General features: G+C 34.6%; 1 long non-coding RNA gene across 2 annotated transcripts; it reads right to left on the reverse strand.

The window, feature by feature from the left end:
- Positions 1 to 266: 266 nt before the first annotated feature.
- LOC116785924 lies at positions 267 to 9,062 on the reverse strand. 2 transcript variants are annotated; one of them, XR_004356771.1, is made up of 6 exons: positions 8,959 to 9,062; positions 7,160 to 7,230; positions 5,940 to 6,007; positions 4,759 to 4,839; positions 1,623 to 1,678; positions 267 to 511 (listed from the first exon to the last, which is right to left on the reverse strand). It is a non-coding gene; the product is annotated as an uncharacterized LOC116785924 (long non-coding RNA). The 2 variants fall into 2 exon arrangements; XR_004356770.1 differs by lacking the exon at positions 5,940 to 6,007.
- Positions 9,063 to 16,008: the final 6,946 nt, after the last annotated feature.

Below are 16,008 nucleotides of genomic sequence, written 5' to 3' on the forward strand. Positions count from 1 at the left end.
TATCTAATTTCTGATGTTATCACTTTGCATATTATAAGAAACTTTATTAGATTCTATTTTTCTGTTTTAAGAGGATTTTTTTAATGTGGTGGTGTTCATTGGTTGGGGTTTTTTTCCCCCTAAGTGCAAAGTCAAGTCTCTGCTTTAAAACTCCTTGCACTGATGGTTTAATTTCCTTCTTTCGTTACTGGAAAACATCAAAGAATCAGAAGGATATTTGCCTGAATGTCTGTAGGTAGTGATAGAACATTCCCAAACACTACCTATTGAACCTGAGTTTTCTTTACTCACACAGTCATTAATTTAAATTAAATTTCAAAAATCTTCAGATAATCTAGCTGGGAGTCCTCCAGAAAGAGGTGTGTGTTGCATGTTCCAATGTAATGATGCTGTCTTCACTAAAGTTAAAGAGGACAAAAACCCCTTGCTTTTGGAATGGAATGCCTTCCTTCCTGATTTCTTATTTTCTTTTTTCATCTGGTTCTTCCTTCAATGAAATATTGCCTCTGGACTGCAAGAATAGCAAGAAAAAAAGTGACTATTTTAGCAAAAGAAAAATTTTCCAACAACCCCAAAAAGATTGCCGGAGGACAAAATTCTAAAGAAGACATATAAATGACATATGAAAGAAAATCTGCATGAATCTCTTGGTGTCACCAACTCTGTGTCTGAGTTCAAAGGGAAGAATTATGAAATTTGCTGATTTTAATTTCTGTTTATGAAATGGTATCATAGAAAGGAATTATCTTTCCCTTACCGTTTCTTCCCTGTTTCCAAGTGGGAATATATTCAGAAACAGTAGAGAAAATATTAAAATTTGCTTCTGAAAAAATGGTGGAATAGTTTGATTACAGCAGAATTGGAAAACGAAAGCTGTTTCCAAAGGTTTGTTTATAACATGCCCTTAGATATCTTCTTTTCCTTTTTGGTAAATATTTTACAGTCTTTTTTGTCTATGTGATGCTCTGTAGTACAGAAAAAAGAAGAGCCTACATCCTCGGAAGCTAATTTATACTTAAGAGACTCCACTTTCAAATTATGAAACTAATTTTTCCTGAAGCATATCTTCAGATTCAGAAAGCTTTTTCTCTATACACTTACAGTCAGAATAGCATCTTATTTTTCAAAGTAGGAAATATATAAATATGTATTTTTGCAAACAATTTTAAATAATTCTAACCAATTCTAAGAAATATTTCTATACATAGTCTTTAACAATCTTTAAACAGACTTTAACAGAATTGCACTAATAAGGTGCAAAATGCTTTCCTAAAACCAAAAAAAAAGTATTGTAAACTGCAACTTAAAGAATTTGCTTCTGTTCACCATGTAATTTAGAAAGTAAGTTGCTTTATAGGAGGAAAATGTTTTATAAATTGTTTTTTCATCAGTTGGCATGTTTTTATAATCCACTTATTTAACTGCTCAACACAAGTCAATACAAGGTAAAGAATGCAATAATTATCTTTTATTTGAAGTACTGCAAAAATATGTTTAGCACTCACATGAAACTAACAGCTAAGAATTCTATTTCTGGATTTTCTATTGATTTCCTGCATGTTTTTGCATGAGTAATGCTTCTGTTCTGCAGTGTGCAGCCCTGCTCCTTACATACTCCTTACCTGCTTACATTGACTATTTGTGAAATGAAAGCTCTAGTCTCTCTAACTTTTGAAAGCTGTAAAAGTTATAAATTCTGTCACTTAGAGTATTTTATTTTATGTAATGTAAAAGTACTCAAAGACAACATGATGACTCTTAAGAAGTATCCAGCAAGTACTGGATCTGGAAGTCTGAGCAAATTGGCATGGATGAGATAGACAATACTAAACGTAGCAATAGTTATATTCAGAATTTCAACATATCTATGTCTTTGTGTTCAAGAATTTTCAGACACCTGAAATTTCCATATAAAGAAATAGTACTTTCCTAAATGGCTTAATTCCACTGAAAATAATGAGTCAAATTATAATTAAAATTACTGCCACACAAACTTTGATTCCATGCAAGGTAAATTTATGTTTTCAGTCAGTCACCAAGCTGATGTGACAACTCATACAATAAAAGGCAACTTATTTAAAATTGAAAAAAAAAAAGAAGAGCCATTAGACATTGATATTATTGTATCGCTCAGAAAAGAGTCAGGAAATAAACTTGGATAAAAATGATTTATCATGAGGTATCAGCGATCTAATCTTAGAAAACAGTCAGTTTATTCATTTAGACTATGGAATTTTTCTCACAGACCTCAGAAGAATGTGTGTGGATTTTAACTGAGTTAATCTGGAGGAAATGAAATCTTTAATCTTTTAAAAGATTATGATGTTTCTTCTTGCTTTGTAACCACTAATACCAGGAGACAGAGGAGGTAGTTACAACCTAGCTGATAGACATATGGTGTAGCAAAGCTCATTAGTTCTATTGTCATTAGCAGAAAGGTTTATTACTTAGGAATTGATCTGTGGAGAGAGAGAAAAGCTGCAAGAAAATTACTGAATGTTGTGTTGCATTTTGTATGACTTGAAGCTTCTTTCACATATGATTGGGCATCTGGCTGATGGTCTCTAGGAGCCATTGGGCTATCCCAGCAGTTCCAAAATAAATGTCATAGTTGAATACATGTCATAGCAGAAGAGAGTATTTGCAGGAGTAGGACACAGTCCAGGTTTCTGTGCAGCTCTTTTCCTTAAGAAGAACTGGTCTTTACTCCAGGCTGGCTGAAAGACCACAAATATCTTCTCTTACTCTGGTCAGCCCAGGAAGTGCAGAAAAATTAATTCATTTCCATTTAAGGAAAAGGGAAGTGATGGCATTGCGATGCAAAAAACTCCACTATGAAATTTCAGAAAGGCATCATAATTTAACTAGAATTAACCACAATATACCAAATCTGCTGCTACTGCCTTATGCCCAGATTTGCACAGTATACCCCTATCATGTTTCAATGGATAGTGCAGTTTGCCTCAACTATCTTGGAGGAAGGCATCAAATTATAATCATAACATAACAACTATGAGTTGGACCATATTGTCTAGTAATTTTATAGCCAAGTTTTTGGGATCAAGATGTGAGTTTGAATATTTGTTGTTATTTAAGGATTGTACTGTTAGGAGGATGTAGTCATTCAGTTTTTCAGGCATACTAGAGGCATTACCTATACAACTGAATTTCCCATATGGAAAGAACAAGTTTTCTATGTCTCACAAACACGCTGAAGTGTTCTGAGAATAAGTGCCCAGTGCATGTTTGGGGACTGGCCTTGATGCTGCATGGTTAGTATGCTAATATTTCAAATTAAGAGTTAAAATTTGCAATGTGGCAGCAGTTTCACAGTGTGTCTGTATCTGAATGATGTCAAAAAAAAGTGTACCATAGTTTTGCTAGGTGCAAAAATGTGAGTGCCTGTGCTTGTGTCACTGTGTTGGTTGGTTTGGTACTTCCATTGTCTTTTACCTTCACAGAAAAATTAAAGGGATAATATGCACAAGGAAAGTCATCAATACTAAGTTGAATGTTATTGACTGAGTGAGCTACCAACTCACAGTCATCAGCAAAAAGAAGCTCGCTGATGAAGAAATCAGCCATATGTGTCTGCTGACTGAACAACTTGCATCAGTAAGAAACTGAACAAACGTAGCTCTGCCAGTGGCTTCCTTCTGCACAACAGAAAGGAGATGTAAAGGAGTATGGAAACTATTTATGATATTAAAGAGATCTTGCCATTTCCACCTATCTAACCTATCTTATTACAGAGGCTTAGATAATTCAGAAAGAAAATTTGCGGGGCATTCATGGGTCTGCAAAAGCTTCGAGAGTCCCGTATAAGTCACATTGTCAAAAACTTTAACTAGGTCAGTGGTCAGCAAGCAAAGACTGTAACTTGAACTGATATTATTTGAAGAGGATCATGTGTATAGTATTACTTTCCTAATAAGTCCACATAGAAGTTTTGGGAAGACAGATTACACAAAACAGAACTTGAGTTGCTCAGTTTAGGTATGCTAGGGTTTTCGTAGCATCAGAGAAGAGAAATACCAGAATAATGTTCACAATTTGCATCATGATTTTTTGTAGTAGCTATTGTTGGTATCTTTGAATTGCTGTGAAATTGCCTCCTGCTTTCATATAATGTGAGAAGACCACGTGGTGTTCATGCTGCTTTTTCAAATGTAATTTACCGCCATCTCTTTTCCAGGCATATATTGTACGAAGTCACTGACTGTGCTGTTTCGATGTCAAGACTTTGTAAAAAAAAAGAACATTTTTGGCTGAAAAATTTGACATGTCATCTTTGCATTTTGAGCACAGGAGACTATAAATTTCAGTCTATGACAAATTTCTGTCATTCTCAGAACTGTGACTAAGGATTTTTTATTCTACACTTCATACTGCCAAAGTACTGTATTAAGTTTGTTGAGCTTACATGCTATAACAGGTGAAAAGATGTGTGTGCTGTCACTCTCTTACCTATGCAAGAAGTATATAATACAGGTACAGAAACTGCATTGAGTAGGCTGATATTGACAAATACAGGTTGAGTTTTGAGATCTTTTGTCTAGTGAATAGTATTGATTTCTGTAGATTCAATGCTACTCCAGAGTGCTTTCAGGAATTATGTTGTTTTTATGTTAATTTAAAGTGTGTTTATACCCTTTTGTGACTACATTCTGTGTTAATGGACACCTACTTCTGTCATGTCCAATACAGTCTTGGGCCTTTGTTCTATATGTAATTCGTGCCATTATCAAATCTTATTACCTGCAACTGCTGGTTTTCTGTTTGAGTTTTCAGCTGACAATCCAAAATTCATGGCAATGCTTGAAGACAGAGGTATAGTTTCTGAAAATTGACAAGAGCTCAGGATAAGTTAGAGGAATTGGAGGGGAAAATAGAAGCAAGCAGTGTACTGGTTTTTAAATTGAGGAAATAGTCTGGGGTTTTTTTATCACAATTACATAACTCTCTGAACAAAACCAGAAAGAGGGTTCTTCTTATGAAATCTCCAAATATAAAATAAAATGTAATTTTAATTCAGGTTGAAACAAAAACCCAAAATAATCAGTGTATATCTGGCACAACTTAAGTAAAAATATGTATCATACATATATGTTGAATGAAATAATAAACAGTTCAAAACTAAGTGATTAATAATGAATTTTTTAAAGTTTTTTAAAGCAAGTGTAAAGCTGTTGTAAAGCTTTTTTAACATCAGTTTGGCAAATACAAATGCATTTATGGTTTATATCAGAGTTGTCTGATCTGTGTAATTTTTCCCCAAAAGGGTGTGAAGCAATTTGTCCATCTCTGTGCACCTTCAAAAGAAGGAAGTTGAAGCAGTCTTTCAATCCTGTTACTGTATTTCTGGTGAGTTATTGATGATGTCCCTCCCAGATGCAGTAGAGTAACACACTATGACAATAATATATAGATAAAATACAGTACAGAAACTTCCACTGTGCAAGTAATGGAAAATCTGCCTATGCACATCATATTTAAGTTATATCCTTTTTGTACAATATCTTTTCTATTGAAACAACAAATTAAAGGCATAGGTTAACTTGGTATTGTCTCCAGAGTTCTCAGTTAACCTAGTCATATTTTTTATCAGTTCCATTCCCCCCTCCTTGTTCTTTTAAATTCTTTCCACAAACAGAACATCCTCACTGAGAATCAATCTCCCTTTCTTCTTCCCTCTCTCCTTTTACATTCCTTTTTTTTTTTTCTCTCCTTCTCCTCCTTCTTCTTCTCAGTTTTCTTCTCCTTTCTTTCTTTGTAATTTTTAATGGAATTAAGAAATTATGTAAACAAAATCTCAGAGGCACTGACCACTAAGTTTTTTTTAGAGGAAACCAGAGGAAAAGCACCAGGCAAAGAAATAGCAAAACATTGTTTGGTGAAATTCAGAATATACAGTTGTTATAACAAGCTGTTCTTATTACCAGGAGAAATCAGGACCGTGCTTAGGTCTTGCATACCTATCAAGTGGGATTACACTTTTGCAACATACCTGAAATGAGTAACATAATATACAAATGGGACATAAAATGGCATTTCTTTTTATGCTTTTCATATTCGTATGTATTTAAATGATATATGACCATGTAAGTCAGCAGTTCTCAAACTGTGTGCTGTGGTCCATAGGAAGCCTCTTTAGCGCTTAGTACTGTTGTCCACCTGCCCTCCTCCAATCCTAACCTGAAGATAGATGAAACGCCTTACATACTTTTCCAGTAATACTTTACCAGTATCTTACCAGATTTTATATTTAGTGTGTTGTCCAACTCTTGGTTGAACTGATTTGGTGTATGTTTTTAGTAATGGGAAGAAAATGAGGGAGGAACATTTTATTAAGAAAAACTTTTTTGAGGCAGTTTGTAAACTTTCTAAGCAGGGTCAGCATAGCAACCACAGGAGCTGGACTTCACTCTTTGTCTTTAGACTCTTTCATAAAAATTGCAGCTCGTGGTTCTGCCAGGTGACACCAGCATGAGCACATGCCTTCTTCTGTGTTTCACGCTACTGCCACTTAGAAAGAATTATTTTGGAGCTCTGTAGGGTTACCTTTTCTCCTCTTTCAACGGAGGCAATTTTGTCTGTTGTATTTGCTTTTTTCCTCTGCCCTCTTGTTGGGAGAGGAGAGGCAGTGAGAGTACCACAATGAAGTGCTTGGCTGTGCCAGCAGCAATTAGCTGCTCAAATAGTTGCTTCTCTTCCCTAGAAAAAAGCCACTAAAGCAGATGAAAGCATCCTGTGGGCTGAGCTTGATCCATGGACTACCTGTAGAACTTGCAGAACTCATTAGCATCTCCTCTATTGCTTATAGTCTGCTAGGTGTAAAGGTATATTTAATTTAATTTTAAATGTTGTATTCCTTTAATGAGATGGAGTGTGTTTCATAAGGACAGTATTTGCAATATATAAAACAGTTTTGTCAGGGTAAAATGATGTATGTCTTGGACATAAAGTGCTTGCTAGAGGGCTTAGCATAAATATTTCTACTGCTAGAGAAAGGTGTATGAAAGTCCACCAGTAAAAATCAAAGCATATGCTAAGTAAGATCTTAAACAAGTCTGTATTCAAAAATAATAAAGTTTCATGATTTAATTTACAAACTGCAAAGAAAGCAAGGACACCACGTTTATGTAAAGATTCTACTTACCTATAATTTATTTTTTCTGAAGACTGAAAGGCCAAATCCCAAGAACTTCAGTGGAAGTTACGTGCAGGATTCTGGAAGAATTATAGTGCGTGATAGTAGTTAACTACCTTCTGAGGTGTTACAAAAGATATTAGAGGGTTAAATGTTCAGCTTGTAGCTGCAACTTTTAAACTTGAGCTTGTGAAATTTAAATTCAGTAAACATCCTTGCTACATTCTTTTCAGAAAACAAGTCTCATGCATTTTTATGTGCTTCTGTATTATTTAATATGTTACACCTTACTTAGACTTAGTCAGAGTTCTAAAAGAAAATAAAAAGTACAACTGGGATAGCTGTTAGATGTACTCTGCTAAATATTATTTTGCCCAGGTCATGTGTAGGGTGCTATCATTAGTGTTCTGTGCTAGAAATTTTATTGTTGTTTGAATTTTTTTTTTGGTTGTTTTGTGGCCTTTGTTATGACCTTGGGCCTCAATCAGCTCATTAAAAATTAAATTGCTAATTATAACCTGGCTTTGTTTTCCACTTTGATCAGAAAGCACAATAGGTTCCTTAGGTGGATTTACCCATAAAATATTCTGGTAATGAGAATAGAAAAGGCAAGTTTAATAACTTTAATATCAAAACAAAAGCTACAGAAATTCCACCCAGAGGATAATAACAAAAATTTTATCTAATAAAAAGATAAAGCTCCTTGAAATACCAAAATTCCATTTTCTAGCTTATTAAATTAACGTCTTTAACAACTTGAAGTAGGTATAATTTCCACTACTTCTTCCGTGGCTAATGCTCCTCTTCCGTCAGCTTGAACATTACAGCATTATTTAATTTGTACTGCAATAACTTGAATTCAAAGGAGGAGATAAAACTGTTTAAAAATCATAGAAAAAATTTGCTGAATACTTTTAATTGCCCATGTTTTAACTGTTTTTGCAGGTTTACTGTGTTCACTCATTACTTGCTATGCAGGAATACTTAGAGATTTTAGCTCATAGGCATTTCCAAAGATTTGGGCATGGGTGGTGGTAGAAACATAACATAAAAATATATGTAATGTGAAAGAATGAATCCGCTTAGTCTAATCTGCTGTTTCTCACAGGATCTAGGGGAAAGTATGAGAGTAGGAAAAAAATATATTGATACTTGTCCAGCATCTTAAGTGAACTTTCTGTGACCTTTGGCACCAGTGATCTTTCTCTTTCCTATACAGACAACAATGATCTTAAAACAGAACATTCCCATGTAAACATGAGTGTTTGATTTTTGGTTTTATTATTCTATTTTCATTAGTCTTCTTTTGATTTCTTTTGTTATTCCCTTTTTATTAGTCTCCATTTCCAAAGATTTCACTCATTCTGAAATGAGATCAAATCCCTGCAACTGAATGAGCAGTTGCAAACCATGGAGGATGAATAGTTCAGCTATGGTTCTGAGAGATGAAAACACACAGGAAATGTTTGTAGTAAGAGGTGGGAAATAATTCATAATGGACAGAATTAATTAACAATTACTATAAAAACCAAGAACCAGTCTGTCAAATGTAATTTTCACTTACTAGTTCTTAATGAGTAAGGATCCAAAACAATTGAGGATGACGTTGGGAAGGAACATGAAATAAATTTGCTCATACTAGTAAGCTTGCTTCTGAAAATGGAATTAAAATTAAACTTAGTACTACTTTTAAATAAATGCAGAAAGATGAAACATTTATTTTAGGATTTCATCATAGCATTATAGCTATCAGGCAAGGGTTGGCAAGCTTAATATTTGACAGGGTTTTCAAGCCTTGACTGCCACACCTTGAGAAAATAAAGAGGCTTCAATGCTTGTCTACTTCAAGAGAGGTCTTGAAATGAGATAGAGACAGTAAAAGGTGACTTAACTCCAGCCAAAATCCCTGAGCATGATCATAGAATCCTAGAATCATAGAATCATAGAATCAGCCAGGTTGGAGGGGACCTCTGAGATCATCAAGTCCAACCCTTGATCCACTACTGCCATGGTTACTAGGCCGTGCCACATCCAGCCTCATCTTAAAAAAACCCCAGGGACGGAGAATCCACCACTTCCCTGGGCAGCCCATTCCAATGTCTGATTACCCTCTCTGTAAAGAATTTCTTCCTAATATCCAACCTAAACCTCCCCTGGCAGAGCTAAACACCATGCCCTATTGTCCTACTGATAGCTGCCAGGGAGAAGAGACTGATGCCCACCTGGCTACAACCTCCTTTCAGGGAGTTGTGGAGAGTGATGAGGTCTCCCCTGAGCCTCCTCTTTTCCAGACTAAACAACCCCAGCTCCCTCAGCCTCTCCTTACGGGACTTGTGCTTGAGTCCCTTCAGCAGCCTTGTTACTCTCCTCTGGACCTGCTCCAGCACCTCAATATCCTTCCTGAACTGAGGGGCCCAGAACTGGACACAGTACTCGAGGTGTGGCCTCACCAGCGCTGAGTACAGGGGAAGAATCACTTCCCTGGTCCTGCTGACCACACTGTTCCTGATCCAGGCCAGGATGCCATTGGCACACTGGGCACACTGCTGGCTCATGTTCAGCTTCCTGTCAATCCAAACTCCCAGGTCCCTTTCTGCCTGGCTGCTCTCCAGCCACTCTGTCCCCAGTCTGTAGCACTCCAGGGGGTTGTTGTGACCAAAGTGCAGGACCCAGCACTTGGCCTTGTTGAACCTTTGTGCTTGTTTTGGCTGGGGTAGGGTTAATTTTCTTCCCAGTGGCTGGTATGGGACCGTGTTTTGGATTTGTGCTGAACACAGTGTTGATAATATAGAGGTGATTTTGTTATTGCTGAGCAGGGCTTACACAGAGCCAACGCCTTTTCTGTTTTTCATACTGCCAAGGTGGTGAGGAAGTTGGAGGTGCATTGGAGGTTGGAACCTCATCTTGTTGGAATCAGCCCAACTCTCCAGCCTGTCCTGGTCCCTCTGCAGAGCCCTCCTGCCTTCCAGCTGATCACATGTGGCAAAGGGCTGGGAAGAGATATTTTCATGCTCTTATCACTCACTTGTTTTTCAGTCAAGAAGGGAGTAAGATCTTCCCTTTTTTATCACATTTGTGTAGTCATCATTCTTTTTTTTTTTTTCAGTAAGAATATAATAAGCACAGATTGAAGATGTAAATTAAAAGGCTGCATAGGCAATACTTTTCAAGAAGTTGACTCCTCTGTATTGTTTTCAGATTTTTGGGAAATGTTAAAGGTCAGAACTTGTGTACTGTCATTCAAATCTTTTGAGTTTAGAACTTTACAAGAAAAGTTCTAGAGAGAAGAAAAATATTTTGCACATCTATTTGTCCTTCTTGTAAATCTCCTCATAACTGTCTGGAAAAATGATTGAAAAGTTATTATTTTCTTTAAAGTATATTGTATTATAAAGGGTCTTTTCATGATAGATTTTATAATAAAGAGTCTTTTTATAAACAACTTATAACTTCAACAAATTATTTAAGTTGAAAAATAAAGCTGCCTTGTGGATGGAGTGCATTAAGAGTTATCAGCACATTTCGAGAGCTCTGAAACTGTCTCTGGGTATTAATACTTGACTAAGTTATTCAGTTTTGCAATCTGCTATTCATATATATATATTTAAATGAAGACATTTTCCTTGGAAAATCACAGTGGCCTAAATTGATCTCTGATTTCTGTAAATAACTTGAATATATTTCTTCACATGATGTGTACACTGTATGCAGAATAATTTTTATAAGAAATATATTCGAGGCTTTCATGTGTACAAATATGAAGAATGGCAAGATTTTTTATATGTTCATATTATTTATAGTCACAGTCTGTTTTATGAGTTATTTCCTATATGGCAGTGATTATGAATGTACTAGGATTTTTCAGTGTTTGGCTGAATGTTGTATTAAATAATTACTGTTCAGAACAATATGCTGATACTGGTCAATGATTTGAAATAAACTTTGATCCATCATTAAAAAACTGCACTTCATATATATTTTATCTAATGTAATGTTTTTGCCTGTGTTCTGTATTCACTGTGAGTAGATGACTCATAAGGAAAAATTATTCTGTTCTCAAATTCTCCAGGCACTGCCATTCAAAAGTTATTAGATTAAACTAGTTTTAAAATTAGGAAACAATATCAGTAACTTAAGGATAAGAAGAAACAGCAAGCAAAAACCCATTAAAACCCAGATGGTTCAAAAATAAGATATGTACAGGAATATATAATAAAATTGATAGACATGTATGCATACGCATTCATATACGTACACATCCAAAGCTATATATATTTACATATACATGTAAGCTTGTACACACAAAGGAGAGATATGCTTTAAATACATAAACAAATGAATAAAGGACATATATATTTTCAATATTAAAAAATATGGGATAATTCTAAAGAATCCGAAATATTTTATCTGTGTATCTAAAAGAAACCTTTCCTTCCCTGTCATGGGAAATATCTAGGACCACCTTTATGGTTTGGTACATATATTCAATATCCTTTAAGTGTGCTGCTTTGTTGACTACATTGGCTTTTCTTCTCATTGTTTAGGTTTTGTAAATAAAACTGAAGGATTTTTGATATATTGCAAAGAATTAGCAGTGTCTGCCAGTACGTGGATTGATTGCTTCTCACACAGAATTTTAGCACTTGGGTTAACTTCCAGTAAATATATAACACTTCATAACGTCTTTATTTCAGCTGACACTAAGGTATATGCTCACATGTAAGCATGTGTTCAGTCCATCATAAATAAAACGGTGTAACTTATATTTAGTATCTGCAAAGCTTCTTTTGCTCAGGTATTTCAAGCTTTCCCATTATTTTCGGTTATGCAATGGTTAGACTTTTGCATTTAATTTAGTAGGAAAAAAAATGCAAATTACAAGTTCACAAGTATTTAGTTCCTAGTTAGTGCCTAGTGTGATTAAATAGGATTCTGGTCTGACTTCAGAATAGTCATATTACCTTCATTACACCATTTGTAAACCAATCAGCCGTGTCACCTCCCTCCCCATCCTTCATCTTACAGAAGACTGAAATTGATTTATTTCTTTTCACCTAGGAAGAGGAAATAATCTAAAATTCTGTCCTGATAAAACAAAACTGTACTCTTTTGGTATGAGGTTTGTACTTCATTATTTTTGAGATAAGCCTTTGAAAATTCTTTCTGCAGGTAGACCACCTTCACTTGACAGAGATAACATGCACGTCTAGTGTATCTGAATGTTCTGAAAATATGAGTGGTTTGAAGTAACATGAGGGAAGGATTTGGTCTATTGAGTCAAATCAGTTCCTGATTACTTTTCTTCTTGTGGAGACTACCCTGTTGTGTTGAAATATGTCCCTGCAATGCCGTTCTGATTGTCAACACACTGAAGAACCACTGGCTTGTTAAAGGACAGATAGCTGAAGGACTGATAACTTTTTGCTATTTCTCTTCCTCCATCTACCATCCTAATAATTGCCATTAAGCATCAAGACTCTGTATATGGAAGTGCCTTTATGATAGAAGCAACAATAGTTGCTTTCAGCTATTCTAACATCTGAAACTGGGGTTCACAGTTGTCTGACTTTACTATGATTGTTGTCTAGATTGTTGTGCTTTTCTAAGTTGTTTTCTGTGCTCCTTTCTCCCCATTATGACACTTTTATTCCGAATCTCCAGTGAGGCTGTGTGACTTTCTATTGCTTACAGAAAACATAAACGTAACTGTGGCTTTCAGCTTTCCCCATTATCCTCAAAATCATACAACATAATTTAATGTTTAGTGGTATTTTGCCATGTCGTTTATGTGTTATTTTTAAGCTTATCTATAATCACTGCCTCCACTTTGTGGTAAAATATATCCAGAAAGATACTACACGTTTAAAAGACAACCGCCATCATTCAGTAGAATCAAAACACCCTTTGGTAGAAAATAATAGATTATATGTGATTTGTATGTGACATTGTACTGGATGGATTAGAATGTCCATGAGAGCCTTTTAACATGACACAAAAAAAATGCTGATAGCTAAGGTACCAGAAAGCACAATTTTATTTATTTTTTTTAATAAGAAAAATTTTGCCTTTGTTACTTTTCAAGGTCAAAAGCTTTTCAAGTGACCTCTAAGGAAAAAATCGTTAGAAGAGATTCAAGTTCTTGGAAAAACTTTCTCTCATTTTAGGAAGAAAATGTCATTTGGAGTCAGAAGCAGAACATGGGGTTTTTTCAGTGCAATTACTTAATCAGTGCTTCTGAAGATTAGACTGAAATACCGCATAACTGAGCGAAGCTCATTTTTCCTTACAAAAACAGAGCTCCATTAATTTAAACATTAAAATAAAGTGTATCACTTTAGCTACAGTGCTGTACTCTGCAGTATCTAATTTCAATCAGTAAGAATCTTAATATAATAAAAAAAAATGTATTGTAAATTAGATCTGAAAATGCATCATTGTCAAAGAACATACTTTCAAGTTCATGTTTCTAGTCACATTATTTAATCTTTAGTAATATTTTTGGTATGTCTCTCATTTACTCAGAAATTAAGATGTTTGTTGTCCCTGGTGCCATTTTGCTTAACAGTTCAGATGATTTCCAATTCAATTTAAGTGAAGAAAAAGACTTTTCAAAGCGTAACACTGGTTTTTGCAGCTTTTTTTTTCTGTTTTTTTTTTTTACTACAAAAAGATCTTGGAGTTGAAAGCTGATATTTGTAAAATAGTAAACCTCACTGAGCTTTTTATGTTTTTGTAAGGTACCAAAAGTTATATTCTGTGTAATAAAACTAGGCAATTATTTTGTAAATGCATGTTTAACTAGGAAAAATTACTAATGTTTTTCACAGTGTGATGTAAATACCTGCCAAGAGACCTCTGCCTTTCAATTTTTTATGGTCTTAAAGAGTAGTGATAACAAAATTTTGTTGAGTGATCTGCATTTGTTCCTAGTCAGAGACACATGTGTTTCAGAGTCACAGAAGAAGAATCAATAGAAGATTTGAAATTTTAAGTGCCATGGCAGAGGAATGTTGAGGCACCTTATTGTTTTATATCTCAACAAGTTTCCCAAAAGTTTGCAGGATAATGCAGAAAAATCTTGTTTGAAAAATCCAGGACTATTCTTTTTGTTGTTCATTGATCAGCTTTCAACTAGTTTGACAAATTAATTCTATATTCTTTTTTCATTTTGTATTGGCCTACACATTGTTGGGTCTATCTATTAAGATACCACACAGTATCTTATAACAACTATAAAATAGCTACTGCATACATTTCCAATATGCTCTGGAAAATCCTGGAACACAAAATATGCTGAAGACATGTTTAGTCTTCCCTAGAATTTTTCCTTATAGGTTGCTACTTTAAGGTACATCTTTTAGGTATTTTGGTAAGCATTTTTTTCATAGTTCATACATAACTGTGTTTGTTTATTTTAGTAATAAAAGAAATATAGAGTTTTTTTTTTACTCTGACCTACTACTTGATTTATGCTAATAGTTAAAGCAAAATATTACTTTCCATTTAAGAACTATATTGAGAGAAAGATGACTGTAAAGTGGGGAAATGGGAACTTAGGCTGTATATTACTTTGTTCTCTGATTATATTTTCAGACAATTTTCAACTTTATGATCAAATATTTTGTTTCAACTTATACTAGGTACTACAAATAAATCATATAAAACAAGCAATCCTGATCCATGTAATAACGTGTGAAAAAATAAATTATGCTAATAGGCCTTAAAAATGCGTCGATAAATGTATTTCCCCAAAGCATTTGTATACTAGACATTGTTCATCTAATGTAAAATTCACAGAGCTAGCTGGTAACATTTTTCCTTCCCCTTTCTCTTTTCCTCCTTCCCTCTTTTCCCTTCCTGTCCTCTATGCTTGATAAGGCACTGATTTCTAATTTGCCTTTTTGTGAAATCCCCTCAGACTAGTGTGAATTCTGAAAGAAATTAAAAGCTTTAAATCAGACAGAGAACTGATTTGCTTACAGTTTAACCTGCATTAAAAGTTGTTGGCACATGCGACAGAGCTGGTGAGATTTTTCTCCTTCATTTCCTGTGAATAGAGACAGAATTTGTTACTATGAGCACAGACAATTTTCTAAGATCCTGAGTTTAATGAGGTCACAGATTGAAAGCTTCTGAGCACTTGCTGGAATTTTATGCCAACCTCTAGATTGTCTAACTTCAGTAATGGAGTGGCTAAAAAGTTGGTATTAACTTCCACACCTAAATATCCCTCAATACTAGATAAGGACCTCTGAATCTGACAAATATTAGCAGTACTTTTCAAACAAGATCTTTCAGTCCAACAAGACCACTACTGGCCATTTAATTGTGGGTTTGGATAAGGAAACTCATTATATAATGGGATTAATCACATTATTGCCTTCTTTTTTTAAATAGAATAGAATGTTCCAGTGAGTAAGTTGTTATAAGTGAATAATCATTAAAAATATTTCAAGATATAATATGTATATTATATTACTTATGTTATATTATATTATAGTATACATATTACTTTATTCTTCCATACATTATTATTACATTATCATGTGTCCCTAAATGACATATAATAAATTATGCAACTGTTGCCCTCAGTCTCTGCTTGGGTGGCTTACTCTGTCTCTGTGGAAATTAGAAGAATGTACCTTTATAAGAAATTCGAAGTTTGTCCTATATTTGTGTGCAAACATGCAAGAAAACAGAGTTAATGTATTTGTAAACTTAGCATTCCTTAAATGTATTTCAGCCACAGAATTAGAAAAGATTTCTTATTCAGTGAATATAAACACCTTCATATACACGCACTAAAGAGTAATGTATCTTAAGTAATGGAAACAGATTTTCCCAGGGAAAACCTTTGT

Source organism: Chiroxiphia lanceolata, chromosome 4, assembly GCF_009829145.1.
Source record: "Chiroxiphia lanceolata isolate bChiLan1 chromosome 4, bChiLan1.pri, whole genome shotgun sequence".
Classification (NCBI taxonomy): domain Eukaryota; kingdom Metazoa; phylum Chordata; class Aves; order Passeriformes; family Pipridae; genus Chiroxiphia; species Chiroxiphia lanceolata.